We start from the raw sequence: 25,302 nt of genomic DNA, 5'->3' as shown, positions 1-25,302 counted from the left end.
ATGCCAAACATGAGAACGAAAAGTAAAAGGAGGGCTTCAGCTAAGTGAAAGGTAAGATTCCTGTTGTCCAAAAAGAGATATCAGGCTGGCAAAAACAAGCCTATTATAAGCTCCAAGAAAATATGTACAGCCCAGAGTTTCAGGATAATTTTGCTTTTGAACCTGTCACCTATATGCATAGTAGGGCCCTTCATTTGATCGGCAGTGTACACACTAAGGGACAAATAAAGAACATTGGATACAATATTGGTAAATGATGTCAAGTGTCTTTTTCTGTTCTCTTTAAGAAAAATGCACATTCGACTTCTGGCAGCAGCAGCTCAGGCAACAGAATCAAGATGGGTCCAAGTCAGAGGGGTGGTCATGGTCCTGCAGGTGACAAGAAGGAGGAAAAGGACAACAAGAAGAAACAAGAAGAAAGATGAACCGCCTGTACCAACTACAGTGGGGGAAAAGAAGAAAACAAAGGGACCAGATGTTGCCAGCAAACTGCCATTGGTGACAACTCACACTCAGTGCCGGTTTACATTTTTGAAGTTAGAGAGAATTAAAGACTATCTTTTCATGGAGGACAGATTTATTAGAAATCAGGAACAAATGAAGACTTTATAAGTAAAACAAGAGGAGGAAAGATCAAAGGTGGATGAGCTGAGGGTACCCCAATATTGGTGGGAACCTTGGAAGAGATCATTGACAATCACACCATTGTGTCTACATTTGTGGGCTCAGAACATTATGTCAGCATTCTTTCATTTGTGGACAAGAATCTGCTGGAGCTGGGCTGTTTGTTCCTGCCCAAACACAAGGGGCATGGCACGATAGGGGTGCTGATGGATGATACAAATCCCACGGTCACAGTGATGAAGGTGAAAAAGTTCCCACAGGAGACCTATGCGAACATTGGGGTTGCACAACGTAATCCAGTAAATTAAGGAATCTGTGGAGATTCTTCTCACTCATGCTGAGCATTATGAAGGATGGGTATAACTCTCCCAAAGAGATCTATTCTCTAGTGTCCACCTGACACAGGCAAAACCTCATTAGCCAAAGCATTAGCAAACCAAACCCTGGCCACTTTCTTGAGAGTGGCTGGCTGTGAACTTATTCAGAAGTACCTAGGTCATGGGCCAAAACTAGTTTGGGAATTATTTCAGGTTGCTGAAGAACATTTACTATCCATTGTGTTTATTGATGAAATTGATGCCATTGGGACAAAAAGATATGACTCAAATTCCAATGGTGAGAGAGAAACTCAGCAAACAATGTTGAAGGGATTTGATTCAAGGAGAGATGAGAAAGTTATCATGTCTATACACTGAATAGAAACTTTGGATCCAGCACTAATCAGCTATGCCACATTGATAGGAAGATTGAGATCTCCCTGCCTGACAAAAGGACTAAAAAGCACATCTTTCATGTCCACACAAGCAGAATGATGCTGGCTGATGACGTGGCACTGGACAATTTGATCATGGCTAAAGATGATCTCTCTGGTCCTGACACCAAGGCAATCTATATGGAAGCTGGTCTAATGGCCTTGAGAGAATGAAGAATGAAAGTAACAAATGAAGACTTCAAAAAATCTAGAGAAAATGTTTTTTATAAAAAAACAGGAAGGCACCCCTTGAGGGGCACTATCTTTAGTGAACCACAGTGGCCTTCAAGGAAATGGTTGGGGGTGCCTGACCCCTTGGAGGGATGAAGCTGGGGAAGTTGCTCGGAGGAACCCACGCTCCAGTTGATCTTCATTAGCAAAACATCCTATGTCCTGTGTACCTTTCTGAACATGATGTGTAGAATGACCATTGTCCAGTGCTCTCTTCCCAATTAAGCATGCTCTTCCTCAAGCAAAAAAGAAAAAAGAATAATGAACATTCATGTGGGAACATGTTAAGTGGTTGGAGGAGAGGGATATATGACAATGGTTTTAACTCATTTATAAGAATATTTTGGAAGACCATAAAAAAATACGAATTAATTTATCTAAAAATTTTAGGACCAAGTGGCCTACAAAGAACTCAACTTTGAAAATAACTTTAACGTGTCACTAGTTAAAAACTCATTCATAAAACCATATGAATAGCTTTTCCCATTGCTTATTCTCAAAAACAGATAAATGACTTAAAGAGAACAGCCTTGCTTTCTCATCCCAGTATGAAGATTGATATTCATTACAGTGACTAACCTGTATCTTTTAAGAGGTCAGTGTTTGGCAAATCCAGGCCTAGATCCATAAACTCTTCCATGCATAACGAAAAGTCATTGAATTTTCATGCCAAACATGAAATGGTAAGTGTGGAAGGCAATTGTGTAACGGTAAATACTAAATGATAAGTGTGGATGGCAAGTGTGGAACATGATGCAATGAGCTACTGTTGAATGTTAACTGCCATGTTTTACAGCCTGTGTTTGAGGAAGAACTAGAGAACTGTGGCTGAAATGTCACACTTCACTGCCTTTCTAATAGATGGAACCTTCCTCGGGATTTATTCTGTCATAGGAGTATCTCAGCCCTGCCAAAATGTAGGAAGCCCTCCATTCCTGGTACTGTCCAGTCAAATTCAGTGCTTTGCCTGCTGCAGACCTGAAGAGGGAAGGAATAGAATCAGAACCAGCCTTCCTTTTGTTGTCAGTGTTGACATTCTGTTCCCTAGCCAACTCAGGTGGAAAAGTCACTGTAGGTAAATGTGAACCCCGTCACCACCCTGAGTTCAAAGGAACTGCAGAAGGCCAAGGTTTATGTCAACAGAGAAAGGAAAATCAGATATGAAATGGCAAGTGTAGCGTCATTATTAGTTTAGGCTCTGGACTTAGAGAGACTTGGGGTTGGATCCCAGCTCTACTATTTATTCAACCTGTGTTCTTGGAAACGTTAAAAACAAACTACACTTAGCATCAGATTCCTCCTCTTTTCAGGTATGGTTATGAGGATTAAGAATGACAAGGTTTGTCAAGTGTCTATTTGGTGAGCACTCACTTGATGGTAGTTTTTATGAGTAGTATAATCGCCTAGAAGTCCACATAAATTTTGAAAATGTGTTCCCTACTACTTTAGTTCTTAGGGGTACTTTGAAACTCAGACTTATTTATTTTCAGTGTTTCCCCCATCCCCAAGGTATTTCTGATTGCTTTATTTATTTATTTATTGTGTTAGTTTCAGGTATAGAACACAACGTAATAGTTAGACATTTAAACCACTCATAAAGTGATAACCCACCCCCAAGATACTACCCCTCTGACATCTTATATAGCTGTTACAATACCATCGACTGTCTTCCCTAATATTATATTCCACATCCCATGACTATATAAACCTATATATTTAGTTATAGTTGACATTCAATATTACTGTACTTCAGCTTCAGGTGTGCAGTGCATTGGTCAGGCATCTACAGTCTATTACGTGATCCCCCTGATAAGTCCAGTGCCCATCTGGCACCTTACATGATCTTTATAACATTGTGGATTATATTCCCGTTATATTAACTATCAATTTGTATTTCTTAATGCCTTCACCTTTTACACCCTGCCCCCAACCCCACTCCCGTTTATTGCCCTGATAGATCTAGTACTTATCTGGCACTATACCTATTTATTACAACATTATTGACTATGTTCCTTATGCTATACCCTCCATCCCCATGACTACTGTATAACAACCAATTTGTACTTCCTTTTTTTTTTTTTCAGTTTGTACTTCTTAATCCCTTCCACTTTCACCCATCCTTAACCCCCTTCCAGTCTTAAAGAAGTCCCTTTAACATTCCTTTTAATAATGGTTTGGTGGTGATGAATTCCTTCAGCTTTTTCTTGTCTGGAAAGCTCCTTATCTGTCTTTCAATTCTAAATGACAGCCTTGCTGCATAGCACAATCTTGGTTGTATGTCATTGCTTTTCATCACTTGGAATACTTCCTGCCAGTCCCTTCTGGCCCGCAAAGTTTCTGTTGAGAAATCAGCTGATAGTCTTATGGGGGCTCCCTTGTATGTAACTAACTGCTTTTCTTTTGCTGCTTTTAAGATTCTCTCTTTGTCTTTAACCTTTGGCATTTTAATTATGATGTGTCTAGGTGTTGGCCTCTTTGGGTTTATCTTGTTTGGGACTCTGTGCTTCCTGGGCTTGTATGTCCATTTCATTCACCAGATTTGGGAAGTTTTCTGTCATTATTTCTTCAAATAGGTTTTCAACTCCTTGCTCTCTCTCTTCTCCTTCTGGTACCCCTATAATACAAATGTTGGTAAACTTGATATAGTCCTCCCTTAAACACCTCAATTTTTTTTTCTTTTTGATGTTCTGGTTGGGTGCTTTCTGCTACCTTATCTTCTACATCACTGGTTGGATCCTCTGCTTCATCTAATCTACTGTTGATCCCCTGTAATATATTCTTCATTTCCATTATTGTATCCTTTATTTCTGTCTCCTTTATTATTTGGTTCTTTTTTATTGTTTTCATCTCCATTTTTATGCTGCTCATCTCTCTGTTGAAGTTCTCCCTGAGATCACTGAGCATTCGTATAACCAGTGTTTGGAACTCTGTGTCTGATAAATGGCTTATCTCCGTTTTGCCTACTTCTTTTTCTGGAGCTTTATTCTGTTCTTTTATTTGGGAATGTTTCTTTGTCTCCCCATTTTGGCTGCCTTATTGTGTTTGTTTCTATGTATTAGGTAGGGCTGCTATGTCTTCCATCTTAGCAGAGTGGCCTTATGTAGTAGGTGTGCTGGGGGTTCAGTGGCACAGTCTTTCTGGTTACTTGAGCCATGTGTTCCAGGTTTGTCCCTTGTGTGGGCTGTGTGTGCCCTCCTCTTGTAGTTGAGCCTTGCTTGATAATTGCACATCAATGGGAGGGGCTGACCCTTGGGCTCACTGGTTGTGAGGACTGGCCTAGACTAAAGTGGAGGAGTTGTTGTGCAGGGGCTGACCCTACAAAGCAGGATCTGCCTCAGCAGGACTGTGGTGTCTACCCAATCTGCCCCTGGGGTGTGTTGTACTTGTAGGCAACTCGGTGATGCTCCAGCTAGTTTTGAAGCTGGCCACTGGGGACACCAGCCCCAGGACCACCTTGGAGGAGATTCACTGTAGTTCAAGTTCAGCCACAGCCTGTGCCCACCTGGGGCCACCCAGCAGGGGTCAGAAAGAAATCCGCAGATTGCTGCCACCCATGCTGTGCTTGGAAGCACCTTGAGAGGCCAGGCCACGAACCAAGGCTGGCTGCCACTAGTGCCAGCTTAGGGATGCTCAGCCAGAGGTACAGGACATGCTCAAGCCAGATGCTGCTTGTCTGGATTCCACAAATATTTGAGAGGCCCTAGGAAAGTCTGCAGCTTGAACCAAGGCAGGCATTGTGAGCAAAAAAAGCCACTGAAAGCATCCTGGGTGTGTCCAAAATTTGGGCAGGGCCAGGTCTCAAATCGCCAGAGTGTGGCTAATGAACAGCAGAGACTCAGATATGGCGGCTGCTTCTGTTCCCATACCGGGAAGATGGAGGGCTCAACTAAGAAACAATAGCCTCTACCAGCTCCCCCATCCAGGAGAAAGACGCTTCTCCAGCCCCCATCCCAAGCCAGACAGCTCAATTCCCCACCATTGTCCCTGCCACCTTTCCAGCTGCTATCCCAGTGCTGGAGCTCAGAGTGAGTGATTCCATTGGTGGGTAAGTCCAGGTGCAGCTGCTTTAAAAGAAGTGCCTGGGAGTGCAGCTATACTCAGTCTCACTCAGTCACAATCTCCACTGGGTTTCAAAACCAGAAATTATGGGACTTATCTTCCTGGTACAGGAACCCTGGGCTGGGGTAGGGCTAGGATCTTTCACTCCTCTAGAGGATGGGGGGCCCCCACAGCCAAAATAGCCCTCCCGATCTTTAATGGTCACATGCGGGTGTGGGACCAGCTTGTTCAGTATCTCTGCCCTTCCTACCAGTCTGGAGGTGGCTTCTTCTGCAGGTCCTTAGTTGAAAGGTTTCAGTTCAGCTTGATTTTTAGGTGATTCTCAATAATGGTTGTTTTGTAGATTAGTTGTAATTTTCACGTGGTTGTGAGCAAAGGTAAACAGAGCATTTACCTACTGTACCATCTTGATTGTCTGCTTCATGTTTTTTGATACTGGCAATAAATTGCCTAGTTTTTATGGTGTCATAAAATATTTACTCAACTGTTTTGCTCAGTAGTTCTCTTTTTAAAGTCAATATATTTTCATCTTGTTTGCAAGAATATTTCTATCAATATTTGAAAATAAGATAGAGCTTGAGAGAGGTTGCTGGTGAAAATATTCTCTCTAAAATGTTGTTTTAATTTACAAAGTCAAGAAATAAATTGATACATTTTGGTCAAGATCGAATTAAGAAATATGTCATCTTTCCCTAATATATGTTATTTTTCACCTTATTTTCATCTACTATAAGTGTATGGGCTCAAAAAGAACATGCAGTTGTGAAGTAACTTGTAAGAAAACATTCTCATTTTTGATTTAGGAGTGATCTGAACATAGAGCATACTTACATCAAAAATAGTGTTTCTGCCACGGTATAAATAACAGGGAATGATTCATAAAAAGGAGGAAGGGGACTGGAAAGTCCATCTTCTTAAGACCACAAGGAAAATGAAAAACAGGAAAAGCTGTATTCATACCTAAATCCTAAAATATTTTTAACAGCAACATTGCTGTTAAAAATATTTATATAAATAGGCTCAAATTGGCTAAAGCAAAAAAAATAAAAATAAAAGAATTTATCAGTTTATTAACTTACATATCCTGAAAATTCCCAGGGATTGGTCATGCTTCATGCTTCATATAATCAGATCTTAATTTCTCTCACTTTCAGCTTTGCTGTCTTCTCAGTTGACCTTATTATATATTTTTATTTTTTGGCTAATTATCCATCTCCCCATATGGACTTACAGAGGAATGAACTTGGCATTCAAGATTATTTTATATTAATTTCAGGTGTATGCATAGTGATTAGACATTTATATAATTTATGAGTGAGCCCCCCAATTAGTCTAGTACCCACCTGGCTCTATACATCGTTATTACCATATTACTGACTATATTCCCTATGCTGTATTTTACATCCCTGTGACTATTTTGTAACTACCAATTTGTACTTATTTTGGGACTCCACAATCTAGAACAAGAGAGAGAGCTCCCTTTCCTAACAGCTGATCAAGTTTATTGGGCCTCTCATTGGTGATGAGGACTTTGGTCAAGTCCTCATACCAGAACCAATCCCTGTGACCAAGGGGATATGATTCCCTGAGTACACCTGAGTTTATGGCCACCCCTGAAGTGTGAGGTATTGTGACCATCATAAACCACATGTGGAGATGGTGGAGGAAGTGAGATTTCCCCAGAGAAAATCAAGAGCTGTTGTTGGAAGGGGAAAGATGACTGCGTTCTCCAGAGTCCAGTTCAGATTCTACTTTCTCTGTGGCATCTTTCCAGACCACTGATTTACACAGCAACTGTGTCTTTCCTCTCAATATATAAAGGATACTACAAATGAGGTACTTTGCCATGGCAGCCATTATCTTAATTCCTTGTGCTGATTTATATGTTACGTTATTCCAATGGATGCTGTTTGTGCCCTGTCCAGATTCCCTTTAATCGCCAGTGCACCCATCCCTCAGCTGCTGTGAGTGTTGGCTGCCAACATCTCACAGTTTCTCTCTTTCTTTAGAGAATTGCTCTCAGTTTTGTGCAAGCCACTTTGGCCAAGAGTTTATGTCCTCACAATCCAGGGGCAGCCCACAGCCAAATACTCTTTCACAGAGACTACAAAAAGCTGACTCCAGCTGGGACCACATCATGATTTATCTCCTTCCCATCGCCCATTCTGATTCTCTCATATCCCTTCTCCTGAGAACCCGCCCCCCCAATAAGTTATGCGCACCAAACCCTTTTCTCAGGTTCTGCTTCTGTGGGACTTGACCTAAGATAATTATTCAACTTGTCACATTAATTTATCTCTAATCTTTAAGATTCATGAGAGAAGAGACCATGCTTTGGTCCATCCTCAATTTTTAATATGATTTATAACTTTTCATAGATGTACGTAGTATTTTTTCAACTGCCTTGAGAAGATAAGACCACATCTTCTATTGCAATGTTTTCCAAATATTAATGTTAATACAGATCTCCTGGAGATCTTATTAAAATGACTCAGTAGAATTGGGTTGGGACCTGAGAACTTCATTTCTAACAAGATCCCAAGAGATGCTAATACTGCTGGTCTGGAAATCACACTTTGGATAGCATGTCCTACTATGCACAAATTATTTTAAATAATCCACAGCATTTCTAGCCAATAACCACTTAGTAAATGTCTGTTATTGGGTTATAAACTAATTGAAGTATGTGGAAACTGAAGGCATTTTGATTGAAAATAAAGCTGATTTTAAAAGTATGTTCTCTGAAGATGTATAGATCCTCTGTTCTACATGTAGGGCTCTCAGTAAAAGTTACTAAAGTGAAAGTTACTAAAGAATACATTTTGTAAAAGTTTCCAGATAACCTGAAATAGAAATATTTTCTGAACCTCATTTCTTCTGTTCTAGGACAGAGAGCTAAGGGGCCAATTAGTAATGGGCCAGTATTTTTCAGATATGCCAACAGAAATTGAACATGGCAATTCTGGGAAGAAGTAGAATGTGATTTCTTATTTGCCATGGGAAATCCAATGTCCATACCGGACATCAGCTTCTGAGTTTAATCTTAAAGTCAGTTATGCTTGGGCTTTTGATTTATATCTAGATAGGATAATGGCTACAGTCAGGATTCTACTGGGATGTGTATTATGGGTCCTGGGGTCATGGGTGGCTTCATCCCAGTGCTCAGAGCTCAGCCATTCCTCTGACATTATATTCTACTAATTATAGCTGAGATAGAAATCAATCTGTCATTTCTAGCATGCCACAGATTCAGGCTCTGTTCTCATCATAGAGTGTGATTCTTTAGTTTTAGCACCAAACCTTTTTTTTAGAACAAAGATGTGCTCATTATGTTTCTGTATCTGGGGAGAGAGAGAAAAACCATGTAAGCTTAATAAATACTAAAGTCCATACAATGGAAATATATAAAGCAGGACAGTCTATTTAGTATAAAGATGTGGTTCTCAATCCTGGGTGCATCAGAGTTTCCTGAAGACTGACATGAAAACACAGTTTCAATAGTTCTGGGACAGAGCCCAGGTATCTCCAGTTTTAATAAAGCTCTCTAGCGGATTCTGATGCACAAGGTTGAATATCGTTTGTGTGATGTGGTAATTCTCAAACAGTCACATGCATCAGAATCACTTAGAGGATGTTAAGTTGCAGATTCCTGAGTCTCACTGCAGACATTCTGACTCAACAGGTCTGGGGTGGGGCCTGTGAATTTGCATTTCTAATATGCTAAGGTGATGCTGCTGGTTCAGAAATCACATTTTCGTTGGCAAAACTGCATATGAGAACCTCATGGGGAGATTTAAAAATTCCCATGCTCAGTACAAGTTCTGGCACGTTTGGGGGTAGTATCAAGGCATCAGTATTTTTTTAAGCAGGTGATTTCACTGTGCAGCCAAGGTTAAGAACCACCAGTGGGGAGCAATATTTGTAGAGAAAGCCAGCTGTGGGTACATGCACTGGTGGAGGACATTCACTTTGTGATAGGAAAGTGCTGGTGCAAATCCTGGCATGGCCATCAAATAGCTGGGGGACTGAGTGTACATTACTTATACATTTAAGTCTCAATATCCTCGTCTACAAAACTGGTATCATATCAACAGTAACTTTCTCAAAGAAATGAAATCATGAATTAAAACTTTGGCTCAAAATCTAGAACATAGTAAGTGGTCAATAAATGTAAATGGGCATTATTATTGTATCCTTTGTAATTATTACTGTTGTTATATAAAGAATTTCACTAATAATTCCCCCTTGCCACTTAAAATGCTTCTTGGAACTACTTGCTTATGCGTGATGTTCTTTATTTCAGAGAGTCTATGTTGTACGTGTGTGCTGGGGGTGAGGGGTGGATAGTTCTTCAGTATTATTTTCCATAGAAAGGTAGCACATTTAACTTAAGAGACATTCATTTCCTGTGAATATGTTCCTCGGATGAGTTCCTAACCACAAATTTTAAGGATGAAAAGGCATGTTTGGGAGGGTATAGACTGAAAATCTTAAAGTTACAGCACATGTGAAAAGCTGAGACAGACAGACTGCTTTCTGTCTGGCTCAACCCTTTATCTTTTCCTGTGTCCACAGTCTTTGCAACATGACTGTGCAGTTCTACCCATCAAGAGGAGGGGTCTGGGTTGCCCATGGAATCTGGGCTGCTTTGTGATTTGCTTTAGCCAATAGAATATGGTGGAAATGATTGGGAACATGTTCTTACCCTTGCACACTTTTGTTCTCTCTTTTGCTCTTCCATTTTCATCATGAAAACATGCCAAGCTAGCCTGAAAGAGTATGAGACATAGGGGGGAAAATTAAGTCTACCTAAATATCTTAACTGAGGCCACAGACACATGAAAGATCTCAACCAAGATAAACAAAGTCTCCTGGATACTGCACAGAACACAATAGATCCATTAATAGTCAGCTCAGGTCAGCAAAAACTTCCCAGCCAACCCATAGAATTATGAATAATAATAATTGGTTGTTGTTTCAATCCACTAAGTTTTGGGGTGGTTTGTTACATAGCACTAGCTAACTGATATAGAAGATTGAATGAAGAGAAGAGAAAAAAGAGTTAAGATAATGGGAACTGGAAATAATGGAAGCCACGTTTCATAACTTGCAAAAAATTATTTAGGGTTGATCTTCTGGGTACATTAAATATAAGGTAAATGAATAAACATTTATTTACTTCCACAAAAATAAATGATATTTTATGAAGGATTTGGAACTACAGTTTTCTGGTCATTTATTTAAAGAATGTTTTTTGTATTGTTGTTGTTGTTGTTATGTTGTTTAAATCAGCAGTATGTTGACAAACTCAGAAAGCCTTCAAGAAGGGAGACTTCCTGGTGTATTCTGTTTCAGACAAGAACCAGATGACGCTTTTAGTGTATAGTTTACAGACAAAGCTAAAGGAATAATCGATTGTGCCAGTTTCCCACTTTAGGCTTATAAGTTTTAGCAGAAGCTACAAGTTACAGACAGGTTTAACTACAAAGTCATCCCAAATAGCGGGAATTAAGGACAGAGGGCAGTGGGGAATCAACCAGTTTTGCTTTTTAAAGAAATTGCCTCCCAGGAGCATAGACACATAGGATTTATCTTTACAGAACCATTGGCAAACCCTCAAAGAAAAGCACTTTGAGGTCATGAACTAGTAGTATTGTGTACCTAGCAGTGCTGAAATCCCAGATCCACTCCTCAGTAGAGAAAATAAGAACCACCAATATCCTCCTACAGCACAGCTATCCTTTTATAAAAGCACTTCAACCTAGTAAGGCTTAAGCATCTAAGAAAGTAGAATCTAACTATTCCACACCAAATTAAGTTGGTGTTTAATTTCTTTCAAGTGCCTTGCTGAGTGGCATGAATGAAAATAACCGTATAACTTTCTCCAGAGGTGTTCCGTATCACCTTGGCAGAAAGGAAGGGAAGTTTAGAGGGATCTAGATTTGAAATTTACAAGAGGGGTTGATGACATTAAAAATAAGGAAGATAACTGAAAGGATCTATAATGGGGTGTCAGGATGACAGGCAGAAAATAGGGAGGTGGCAAGAGCTAGCAAAATAATGAGGTCAAAGAACTGATGTGGAAAGGGTCAAGGAGAAAAAGCTTTGATTTTGTAGTTTAGTAATTGGATTTTAGAGGTGGCTCAGCTTCAGGTTCTTGGTATTGTCATGGGACAGGGTAGTTGAAGTTCAGGAGGTTACAGAACTGAAAAGTCCAGACATCAATGTCAACTATGATGCTGATAAGAGTTAGAGCAGGAATTAAGGTCACCAATCAGGGGTCAAGATTCTTAGGAATGAAGAAATGAATGAATGACTCAATCAATGAATCAAACTTATCCCATTGGACTCCAAGAATACACAATTTAAAGCTATAGCAGGCATGTATATACAGGACCCAATAGCCAGTATGAAATGCTTTCCTGTTTTACTAAGCAGTACGCAAGAAATAAGCAGCAACTTTCCACAAAGCAAAACAAGTTTACGGATATTCAAAGACATTTCTTTTTCCTTATTGTGTTATTTGAGTTTATAAATAATGTCAAAATATTTGAACTCCTTTCTCCATCTCCTGAAAGTGATGAACATGGGTTTCCTGAGGTGAGCAATGTACCCACGTCAAGCCCTAGGGGTTTGATATAATCCAAATCCCACTCCAGTCACTTATAGATGACCAATACTGCTCTATGTACAAGGGGGTTCACTGAATGCTTGTTGAAAATAAGTGACTTGAGTTATGTGTCAAAATACGGCAGAGAGGCCTCCCCCATCTGAGATAGATGTCTGGTTTACTGTTCACCAACATAATCTAAGGGAAGTCATTTTTTCAGTAAATGATGTTTGGCACACTGTTTGAATAGTCTCAACAATTCAGAAAGACAGGTTAACATGGCAAGGGGCAGGGGATACCAAATATATACATATGGAATGAGGTGAATAGTGATCTATCTATTGTTGCTTCATAATACTAACTCCTGGTTATAACTCTCACAAACTTCTGCCAGGTGCTCCCTGTCGTCCTTCCCCATTCACTCTGTCAGTTCTCACTAAGTGACGATCAAACTGAACAAATATTTTGATAATTTCACCCAAGTTCTACAACATGACCTAGGATGTGAGGGACTTGGGTCAGGTGATTTTCTTATATTATTTTTTATCTTACAACAACCCTGAAAGGTGGGCATTACTATGTCAGTTTTACAAATTAATGAATAGAGGCTTAGAGATTAAATTATTTGCCCCATGGAAGTACCATAAGCAGTTTTGGGACAGTGATCTGAGCTAGGTAGGGCCTGTTGCAAAGTTGGTGCTTTTTTCCAAAATGCCAAATGACCTCAGAAACCCTGCTGAAACTATGGCCGTTTAGGTCCTATTTGGATGTCTTGAGAATGAAGGTTGTTTATTGCTTAGATTACAGGTCACCAATATTTGACTTCTAGTTAATCCATATCAGCATACCCATGTCCCCATCATCTTGCTTTGCATACTGCAAATCAAGAGGGTTCAGGAGGATAAATGAACCCCTTCCTGACCCCTTCCAGATTGAAGATTTCAGGAGGGATCCTGAACAGTCTCTGTTTAATAGTAATGACGCTTCCTCATCTTCTCACCAATGTGGCTACTATTATAGCTCTACAAACTCAAGAAACAGAAGCAAAAGCAACACAGAAATAAGCAAAAATCAGATGAAAAAACAAAAGTGTAGTTCCATCCACGGTTTCATCTTTCATATAACCAATTGAATTCAAAAAACAAATTTAGTAGAGGTGGATGGGTACATAGAGCACTACCATGATTCAGGCTGAAAATCGTTAATGCTTATTAACATGATAGGAGGAAGTGATGACTTGAAATCTGTGGGAGTCAAAGACCACAAGAATTTGAGTGTAACTGAATTCTGACAGGAGGCTGCCATGAATGGCTTCCCAGTCACCAGTCATGGAATAAAAAGATGGCAAGAAAGTGCCTTTTCCAGACTGCCTTCAGTATTACAGCAAATTGTAAATATATTTGGAAAGCTAGTGGATTTATTATTTAGTTTCTCTGTCATGTTCTTTCATGGGAGAGCGGGGACAACAAGGAATCAAATGTCCCCATAATATACGTGGTTCTGCTCTCAGGGCCACCAGTTCAGCAAAACCTTCCCTGCTATTCAGGGAAGCTAAGATTGATATCTCTCCTCAAGGTGCAGTGCAGGAAAATTATTTTTAAAGTGAAAAAACTTTCAGTTCAAAAGCAAGGTCTGAATAAATAAATACATAGATAGGGCCCCTTTGATACGCAGTTTGATATGAGAAGGAGTGGGCCAGAGTTTGGGGATACGAGGTCAGACAATTAAGTTTGCAACCTCATCCTAGAAAAAGTGCTACATACCTCATTACTGAATATCTCTATGGTCACCTTCAAAGCACTCCCCTTGGGAAGCTATGCACTAATGCCAGTGCCTAGTCCACCCTTCAAAGCAATTTTGGAACTCTTTCTGGAATGGCCATCTGAGCTGTCGTTGTATTACCCTTGATGTCCTGAATGTCATCAAAATATCTTCTCAATATTTCCTTAACCTTCAGGTAAAGAAAGAAGTCATTGGGGTCCAGATCAGGAGAGTAAGGAGGGTGTTCCAATACAGTTATTTGTTTACTGGCTAAAAATCTCCCTCACAGTTTTATGTCTCACATATCCATGAAATCATATGGTTCTTGACTTTTTCTGTCTTACTTATTTCACTTAGCATAATAATCTCAAGATCCATCCATGTTGTCACAAATGGCACTATTTCACCTTTTCTTAGGGCAGAATAGTATTCCATTGTGTATCTATACCACATCGTCTTTATCCATTCATCTATCAAAGGACACTTTGGTTGTTTCTATGTCTTGGCCACTGTAAATAAAGCTGCAATAAACATCAGAGCACATATACCTTTATGGATAAATGTTTTCATATTTTTCAGGTAGATACTTAGGAGAGACATTGCTGGGTCATATGGTAATTTTATTCTTAATTATTTTGAGGAACATCCACACTGCCTTCTATAGCAGCTGCACCAATCTGCATTCCCACCAACAGTGTATGAGGGTTCCTTTTTCACCACAGCCTCTCCAACACTTGTTATTATTTGTCTTGTTGATGATAGCCATTCTAATTTTTGTGAAGTGACAAAGGAACAAGACAAACAAAGAAACAAAAACTCATAGACATAGACAATAGTTTAGTGGTTACCAGAGGGTAACGGGGGACAGGGGTAGTAGATGAGGGTAAATAGGATCAAATGTATGGTGATGGAAGCAAAACTGACTCTGGGTGGTGAACACACAATGTGGTATATAGATGACATATTACAGAATTGTACATCTGAAACCTAACCATTGTCACCCCAATAAACTTTACTAACCATTGTCACCCCAATAATCTTTAATAAAAAAAATAATAATTTAAAAATACAAAAAAGTAAAAATAAAAACTCCCTCACAGACAGTGCCATATGAGCTGATGCATTGTTGTGATGCAACAGCCATGAATTGTTGGCAAAAAGTTCAGGTCATTTTTGTCTAACTTTTTCATACAGCCTTTTCAGCACTGCCAAATAGTAAACTTGGTTAACTATTTGTCCAGTTGGTACAAATTCATAATGAATATCCCTCTAATGTCAAAAAAGGTTAGCAATATTGTTGCAACAAGTTGTGAACCTAATTGTCTGACCTTGAACATCTCTCTGGTATGAGAGGAATGGCTGTGAAGAACAAATTTCTTTAGGGGAAAAAAATCCTACTGAAAAATAGTTTCATCTCCTGAAGAGCAAATGTAAAGAGAATCACCATAGTGTAGTATACTGTTTGGCTTAGCTTGGATTTGTTTTTCCCTTGCTACATACAAATAGAGAGATGGAGTATTTTGAAAGGGTGACCTATAACAAGCCCATCTACAGGCCTCAACATTAGACCCAACTACCAAACTCTACATCCTCCTTTTTCCACTTAGAAAGAACACGTTATTTTTGAAACTTGACATATTTTCCATTTTATGAAAAAATAATACATAAAACCCACTGTATCAGCCAAGGTTTAATCAGAGAAGCAAAACCACTATGGAGATATATATATATAGATAGATAGATAGATAGATAGATAGATAGATAGATAGATAGATAGATAGATAGATAGATAGATACATAGATAGATAGATAGATAGATAGATAGATAGATAGATAGATAGATAGATACATAGATAGATAGATTTGTTACAGGGATTTGACCTGTAACAACTCATGTGGCAACAATTCTTTAAACAATCTCTATAAAACTAAGTCCCCAGGGTGGACATTTGGGAAAGGAAGATGGAGGTAAGGTAGAGGATATCAAGGATGGGCAAGAGCCCATAAGGAGGAACTGGGACCTATCTCAGTCTTGTTGTCTCTCATTTGGCGATGTGGGTGTCCTGCAAAAGCTGGAGCTCTTTGTCATGAGCTAAACACACACACCTGGCCCAAGAGTCAGAGAAGGTGAAAGTGGATCCAGGGGAAGCTGGAGCAGTTTCAGGCCCAGGTGCTGCCCCACAGCACCAGGATGAATTGGTAAATTAATGACAAAGTGTGAGTGACAAAAGCATCTTCCCCAACTTTCCAAAAGTAAAATCATGGGCTGATATGTCACATCCAGCCTCCAAATCTCCTATGAAAATACTTTTGGTAGCCCATTTTTGACTAGAAACATAGAGGAAGGGAATTCTGTAAAGCACAATTCAACCTAGCTACCTTGATACATTACAAAGCCATCACATCCAACTTCATGAAACACACTGACCCTTGCTCCAAAATATGGTACAAAACTAGGGCCTGAGCCACAGAATAATGACAGAGGGTGATTCCAGTGACCCAAGACGGGTGATATGGCCAAATCAAGGACAGACCCACAGTTTCACTAGATAACCAACTCTATACAACAGTTAACAAGATCCGTCATGCATCTTCTTCCCATGAATGCTTCCTTAGTTTTTTCTTGAGAATTAGTGGAAAAATATACAACTTTAGCTATTGTCACACAAACACGGAGTAGGTTAATATTGTATAAAGAACAGGGAGGGAGGCAAAACATATCCAAGTTCTCTGAAACATGGCAGCAGTTTTTGTTTGTTTGTTTGGTTTTGTTTTTTCCTGTAGTGACATTTCTAAACATTAACATTTTCTTCTAGAGGTTTATGGTTAGACTAAGTTCTGGTTTCTTCCTCTGGGAAAATATTCATATCAGTTGATCTGGAGTTTTGCTTATTTTATTTTGTTTTTAACACTGCCCATTCATAATCCAGAATCTCTGTCAAGCAATTTGGGAGTAAATATATTTGGTATACAATATCGGATGCAATCTGAGGTGCTTGTAGCATGAAAATACCAGAGCCACATTAGAAACCAAGAGTCTTATACTTAGGTTGAACAGGATGAGTATACATAGGCAAAGGAACCCCAGTGATGATGCAACATTTCAGTAATTTAAAAATCTCATAAAGTGATTTTGTAAGTACTGTGTGTGTGTGTGTGTGTGTGTGTGTGTGTGTTGTTAGTGTTGTCAGTGTTAATGTATGAACGAATGAAAGGATTTTCATGGAAATGTAAGAGCTTTGAACCTGGTTTAAAAGTAAAAAAGAACTTGAAGGAAGGAACCAGGTGGGATATTATAGTGTGAGTAAAGATCAGGAAAATTATTGTAGAAAACCTTAATGAAGAAGTAAAGAATTTGGGCTTATGAGAAGGACGGGCAATTGAGTAAATGGCTCCTCATACAAGGAGGCTAAGAATTCTGGGTGTATACAATAGACAATGAGGAGCCATATGTGGGGTTTGGAATGATTTGATAAAAATATCATGAATATACTGATGAATGACAGAAATTTCCAGAAATCTAGAAATCTAGAAAGCTAGTGTTAAAATCCAGTTAATGAGGATGTGACTTTGAAACAGGAAAGTAAGTATCTATGAGTCATGAAGCAGGGAAAAAAAGGAAAGTGGCCATCAAACAAACAGCAAGTAATACTGAGCTCCTCCAGTGCTCTCAGCTCAGGACGAGACTCTGTGGAACACACTCCAGAAAATATAGCTCCTGCTCTCTTTGAGGGAGTGCTAAGCTGAGGCCAACAATTAAGGGGAAGACCCATCTGTTCAGACTGAGCTCAAGTTGTTCCAAGACTTGTGCTTGAGAAGCTGCAGCCCAAAGACCATGCTAGGTGGCTGAGTGTGAGACATAGGCTTATTGAGACTTACAGACCAGGGAGAGTCTGCAGTGGTGTCGGCCAGAGGGGTAGTGATCCATACCCAGGTGGAGAAGAAGCAAGGTTACACAGGTACAGCAAAATAGAGTGTTCTATGAGAGAAATCACCTGGCAGGCCTGCAGGCCTGCTGTCACACACACAGCATCCCAAGAAGCTGGAGTCCTTGACTGCTTGTCAGTGTACAGAACTGGCTATCTGAGAAGTAGTATTCCCATGGAACCAGGAGACCTTGACTGCCTGCTAGCTTATCTGCCTGTGGTCCAGGCCCCTGCACCATCTTTTCTGAATTAATGTACTATGTGAGAGAAACATTGAGAACTTCAAAGGGAAAGAGCAGCTATTCTTCATATTAAAGACTGGGTTTGATTGGGGCATGACAGAATTTAGTTTCCAAAGATATCCACATCTGTATCCACACCTATGACTACACTTATGCTCCCATTTCACATGCTTTCCTTACAAGGAGACATGGACACTCCTCCCTGGAGAGGTGGGATCTATGTTCCCTCTCCTTAAAACTGGTGGGCCTGTGAATATGACAGAAGTGGTGCTGTATGACTTCTGAAGAAAGGTCATAAAAAGTAACAATTTCTGCCTTGCTCTCTCTTTCTCTATCTTGAGAAACCTGCTATGGAATCCTCAAACTGTCATATAAAAAGCCCACATGCCTGAAGCTTCCATACTGAAGAGAGGAAGATTTATGGTCTCTTGAGGGGAGACCATAAATCTGAAAATAGATGCCCAGAGAGCTCCAGCTGTTTCAACCTTCAATCATTTGAGTTTTCTCAGTCTAGATGCCAGACATGTGAGAGAGCCAGGGTGATTCTGGCCCCAGCCTTGGCCTGGCCCATCTAATGCCCATAGAGCCAGGCTTGGAGTCTTCCAGCTCAGGACTCACACCTCATTGTGCAGAGATGAGCTGTCCTCACAGTTCTGCCCAAATTCCTGACCCATAAAATCCACAAAAATATTAAAATTTTGTTTTATACCACTTCGTGTTTGGGACAATTTGTTACATAAACTTGAAGGACTTTGGGGCTATAAGAAGAATATAGGTTGATGGAAAAGATGAAAATATATGTCCAAAAAAACCCCAGAAGCGATGTAAAATAGCATCAGTAGAAGTAGTACTATTAGCAGTAGTTTCAGTAGTAGTAGCATTGATAGTAATGGAAAAGTACTAGAACTAGTAAGTCGTTAACACATCTAATCCAGGTGTCTTAGACATAGTCTTTCACCTAATCCTTAAACAAATGGAAATAGAGGTATCACTTTTGTTATCTCAGTTTTACAATGGGGAAAATGCAAAGAGATGGAAGACTTTGTCCAGGTTACCTATCAGTGGTGGAGACAATAAACCCCCGGCTAGTCAGGCTTCGGAGTCTACATACTAACCATTTGAGTACCTGAGTAAAGGTTTGGACGTAGTAGGAATCTTCATGCTAAAATTAATGATAAGTAGCATTTACTTATCACTTACTCAGTCTCTTTGGCAGGTGCCATACTAAGGGCTGTAAATGAATTGTCTTAAATGGCAATGTAGGTTGGACGGCTGGCTAGAAATATGAATGAGCCCAGTGGCCTGAAATGAACTCTTTATTTGGGGCAAAAGAGATAAGTTAGGAAAATTACTTTTCCTTAGTCGTGAATTTTGAAACCTACTTAAAATAATGCAGAATAGAAGGGTCTAAGAATGTCACCAAAAGCCCCATAACCAGAGAAGAAGTAGAGAGCACAATAAGAATAGCAATGTAGATTGTGAATTAAATCCAAGTGCTTCAAGTTACAGAGAATCTATGTGGCGCATAAGCAATCACTCATGAATGTCCTTTTATCTTAAGCCGACATTTTCAATAACTTTGAATAGCACTGGAAGAGAATCCAATAAAAATTCAGCCTGCAGGCCTACTTTTAAAAAATTATTATTAATATCCAAGGATGCAACATTCATGGTGAGTCACTCATAATAATTTTCAGAGCTCGAATAAAATTAAGTTCTTTCTCTCATTTAGTAGAGCAACTCTCAAAGATTAAAACAGATGCAAATGTGTGGCTTGCCCACATTCTGATTCTGCTATCAGATATTCGCCTGACATATCAAAGCCATCTCACAAATTAGCATTTACTGCAAGATGAAATCTGGGAAGATGGAATATGGCATTTTCTCTCTACAATATATGCAGTTAAAAAAAAAAACAACTTTCCCTTAATTGTGATTTCTGGTCTCCTCCTTCATCACCTGTGTTTGATCTCTGCAGTGCCATTTGGATTTAGATTAAATTGTGAATTCCTAGAAATCAAGTGCTGTCCTATTTAATATATTCTCTGCAGCCCTCAACAAAAGATTTTATGTGGGAAAGGATTTGATATTGGGGGTAATGGCGATAGTGGTAAACACAGTGCCACTTCTGCCCATAGCCATGCTCTCTTTCATCCTTTTAACATAATGCAGATTTTTTTTCCAAATCAACTATGTGCCCAAACCTAGGAAATAGATCTTGATTGATTAGAGTCAATCCTGATTACCCTCTACTTCCTTCCTGTTCTCCACTGAAACTAGGAATATAAGAGGACATCCAGGAAAGATTCTACCCCTAGATAAAAAGACAACCCCTTTCTCCCAATGCAGTTCTTCCTTTCTTTTTGGCATATTGAAGCAAGGAGGTGCTGTAGCAGCCATCTTGCAACCATGCAGAGAGAGCCTAAGAAGTGATGGCAATGGGTTGGCGGGGCACTAAATGTTAGAAAGAACCTGGGTCCTGGATGGGATCGCTGAGCTACAGAATCTTCCTTGGACCATCCACCTCCAGAGGTCTTGTTTTCTACCTTCTGACTTCTTGTTTTAAGCCACGTTTGGTCAAGTTTAATGTTACTTGTGGTCAACCATGTCCTAAGGGACACAGTACTGCTCTGAGAATGGAAATAAAGATTTTTCAGTGAAATCAGTATTCAAGAAATGTGAATAAGAGTATATCTCAAAATTATAGAGCCGCTATAGGTTTTCATGAAATATCAGGTATTCAAAACTTACACTAGCTCTTCTTGTAGCACTATCTTCACTCCCACAGCAATTGTCCTGTATGGGAAAAATTTAACAAACCTATAGATTTTTCCCAGCGTAGAGTTAATACAGCCCATCACTCTTAAACCATTTTGTGGGTATTATTATGTTACTAGAGACGGAATTAAGGCAAGAGGAAGAGATGCTGCCAAGGAATCTCAAAATTATCATGAATATGTGAGGGAGGGGGGACTATATCACAGCGGTCAAATAGTTGAGATGATAGGAAAGAGACCAAGATTTTTAATTTCAGTTGTGCCATATATTATCTTTTTTTTTAATTTTAGTCAAATTTCTTTACATTCTTATGCCTCAATTTTCTCCTCTGTAAAGTGAAAATAATAGTAATGCTTACATTATTGTGAGGATTAAATGAAGTAATGTTCTTAATATAATACCTCCTCCATAACACATTCAATATCACAACTGTGGCTTTATGAAATAAAAATGTATTTCCTGACACAGAGATGTCTTTGCTAGAATTAGTCTTTTACCCTCTTATTTCCAGGCAAAGAAGGACTTCTTTCATCCCCTTATCTTTAAGCCCCTGAGATTTGCCTTTGGCAAATTTTTGCTGCCCACTTTTTTATGATGAATGGTTGGCTTGACTTGATATCATCTTTGTAAAAACATTGGGGAGTGACGATGTCATCCCTGTAAAAATATCAGGGCGCGCAGAGGGTCTCACAACATTCCTTGCCCTAGTCCTTGCCTCCTACAGGCTTAATAGCACCAGCTCTTAAACCTCTCAATGGGGCTTCCCTGGGAACCAAGGAAGAAGTAAAAGAAGGCAGTTCCAAAGTAACACTGATTTGTTTTAGGCTCACTGCCTGGTTCTTCATAAGCCCACTCCCTAATTTTGTTTATATCAGTATTTGTAAACAGGAAGCTAATGGATCATATCTTCCCTGAAGATATTGTTGGTGTGTTTCAAAACTGCATTTTGTTGAAAACTTTTAGTTTTGTAAATTGAATGCTTTTGTGAAGCATGTGCTCTCACATTTAGTTCTCTACTTAATGGGTGCTCCAGGGACAAGCAGATTCTCCTGAAACTTGTAGGAAGAAAAATTCCTGGCCCATCCACCCCCAGACCTACTGAAGCAGAGTCTCAAAAGGTGGGCCCCAGATCTGGGCTCTATCAGGGCCACCAGGCAATTCTGATGTATGCTTCAATTTGAGAACCACCACCTCTTTCACTATTGTTACACCTTCTACTCTTTGACACTCAGTCTGTTTCTCTCCTGCACATCACCTATAGGCAGTTGACTTTGTGACTCCTGGTTTAGACTATGAACATATGAATAACTTTTATTCCTACGTTTTCTCTGTACTGTTCACAACTTGCCATGTACCTACTGTATACATATCCCTAGCACAGAACCAGGTATAAAAGTAGACCCCGATCCAGCTAGGAGTCATAGACCACATGACATAATTCCAGGAAGGAGGAAGGACCTGTTTGAACTCTCTTTGGAAGTGCCAGAAAGTTAGAAGAGAAAAAAATCATTAAATAAAATTAATCAGAACAACAAATGTGGGGGGAAAAAAGCTATGTGGGATTTGAGGGTGGACAGAATTATCTGTAACCTGACTAGGCAGATAATTTTAACTAAAAGTGGGTAAATAGTAGGGCACATCGTGTTCTGAATCGTTAACACATATTTATTTCAACAATTGGAGTATTTGCTTCCCCTTCCTCCTCACACAGATGGAAGACACATTATTCTCCCCTCTCCCACTTAACATTTTCTGAAACACCATGTCACCCCTGGAAGATTTCAATGTTCAAAATTATCTCCCATGGTCCATCAGGAGCTACAATTGCGCTTTAAGACGTCACTAATTAATAAATGGCTATTTAAAAAAAGAGTCTTAAATAGCTAAACACATACAGGGAAGATCAAGTGTTTGCCACACAAGCAATCAAACAAATTGATGAACAGGAAGAAAATGACTACAAAACTAAATGACTATAAAACTAATACTGTTCTATTAATAAGCAATCAACATATTTCCCCCCAATTAATGCTAAGAACGGGATCTGAGTCAGTTTAAACCTAATTACTGTGGTATCACTTTGTTGATTAGAAACCCCGTGACAGTCTTTGCTTGTGCTTCGTTTGCTTGAATCCCGCAAAAACCACGCAGTAAGATATCAGTCACTGCTTTGTTACCAGAAGCCTGTGTTATAGCTAGAACTTTTGGGGGAAATGTATACCACTTTCCCTATCTGCTGGGTAAATGCTGCTGGGTAAATATTCTGTCACACACAGTTCTTATTCACTTTAGAGGAAGACATGTTTCTTGTAAAGATTTTTTTCCAGGAATTATTACTACGCATGGTAAAGTACTGTGAGGGTGGCTTCTATAATAAGACGTGACTAGGAGCAAGTGTGGATGACTCAAGTTCTGTAGCTGGTGTCTATTATCTATTAAACCAACAAATATAAAAATAAGCAAACAAAAACAGTCCCCATTGAACAACGATTCTTCTAATTTCCCCATCACCCTGTAAATAGAGTGCAAGTATTATTAGCTTCAGGGTCAGAAGTTGGCCAATCCCTTGCATGGGGGCATGAACACTGGCCTTGCCTGCTTGTCTGTCTTCCTATTACACTCATGGGTAAATCCCAATGACCTCCTTCTTGAAATACTGCATCAGGAGCTACATCCCATATTAATTAGGCTGGTCACTGTCTTGTTTCTCTACTCAGTTCTCCCTAGCAGGTCCCAAATTAGCTACTTTTAGCCTTCTCCTTTCTCTTCCAGCACCCAAGTTAACCCACAGGGGAGTTCCTCATCCACTTCAATGAGAAAACTGAAGTTAGTGGGGCAGCAAAATATTTTACCTTCCTGTATTTGCTGATAATTTTCTCAATTACACTCTCCTATTCCTCATGTCTTTCATCTAATCATTTACCCAGGCCTGGAAAAAATGTCTTTATATCTCTGGAATGTACCCACTAGAGTCAACCCCCTTGATGAGGCCATAGATATAAATAGAGAGAGGTCCCAGGGGTGGGCAGGGGTTAGGTTGTCTCCAGGGGATGAGAAGAGTTCCAATGCATCTGGTACAAGGACTACTCATGGTCTGAGCTGTGTCTACCTCAGTGACTGGATTACTTACCAGCCTCCTCATCCTGTGAACACAGTGGCTCACCTTTGGCTACCTGCTGGCGTTGCTCTTTTCTGCTGGGCTTGTCATGGCCTCAGATGCCCTTAAACTTGTGCAATCTCTGCTTGGAGTCCTTGTCTTCAGCTCCTTAAGCCCTATTTTTCCCTTCAGAGCTCAGCTCAGATGTTACCCCCACTGAACAGTCTCCCCTCACCCTCGCAGGCCATCTCAGGTGCCCCACTAATGTGCACCACTGCATCTTGAGGTCACCTATTCCAACACTTTGAAACACTTAGACTCTATGACAATTGCCCATGGTTTTGTTGTTGTTGTAAGTCCCTTCACCTGTATCATGATTCATTAAGATCAGGATCTTATTTCTACATCCCTAGGATTTGTAATGCTATGCGCAATGCCTACCACAAGACAGGGATTTAATACATAATTCATTAAGAAGTAAGTAGACGTGTAGTCCAAAATCCCAACTCTGCTGTTCCCCAGCAGTGTGAACTTGAGAAATTCACTTAATATTTCTGAATTTTTGTATTGACATTTATAAGAGAAATTTCTAAACAGTGTCTTTTGCTTTCCATCTTCTCTCTAATGACCTAACAGAAAGACTTTTAGCCTTAAATCATTCAAAGAAAACTTCAGTTCAGAAGGGTGGCTCCTTGATAAGGTAGTTAGAGAGGGTTTCTGAGTCGGGTTGTGGAATCAAGTTCTTTTTAAAGAATTCTTCATCTAGCTTGGATTAGATTAGCAAGAATATGCCTAATGATTGAAGGACAAAGTAGCACTTTATCTTCCCCCAAATTATTTTTGAACTAGCTTGCAAGTGATCTTAAAGTTTAGTTTAGTTTAGCCCATCTCATTTTACAGGTGGAGAAACAGAAGTCTCTGGATCTATAATTTTTGTAAATGCTTTTGTAGAATCTTGTACAAAATGTACTATTACCAGCTATAACCAAACAGGCATGCTCCTTAGCTGTGGGGGAAATGCTGCCTTTGTAGTTTGCGACTTCTCTCCTTTGGTTTAAAAGGGTGACCAGAATAAAAAAAAAAATAATAGAGGCAATGAGAAAGACTGCAGAATGTTGACTCACCTTAAAAAAAATATTACACTGTCTATCTGGAAAACAACATAGGTATTTTATCAAAGAAAATGTATTCATTTAGTAAAACGTGGGCCTCTATGGAGAGGT

The 25,302-nt window shown here is 39.6% G+C and overlaps 1 pseudogene; it reads left to right on the top strand.

Moving 5' to 3' along the window:
- Positions 1-338: 338 nt before the first annotated feature.
- LOC109435457 (26S proteasome regulatory subunit 4) lies at positions 339-1,628 on the top strand (annotated as a pseudogene).
- The last annotated feature ends 23,674 nt before the right edge of the window (positions 1,629-25,302 follow it).

Source organism: Rhinolophus sinicus, linkage group LG13 (genome assembly GCF_036562045.2).
Source record: "Rhinolophus sinicus isolate RSC01 linkage group LG13, ASM3656204v1, whole genome shotgun sequence".
NCBI classification, from domain to species: domain Eukaryota; kingdom Metazoa; phylum Chordata; class Mammalia; order Chiroptera; family Rhinolophidae; genus Rhinolophus; species Rhinolophus sinicus.
This window is presented reverse-complemented; position numbering and strand designations above follow the sequence as displayed.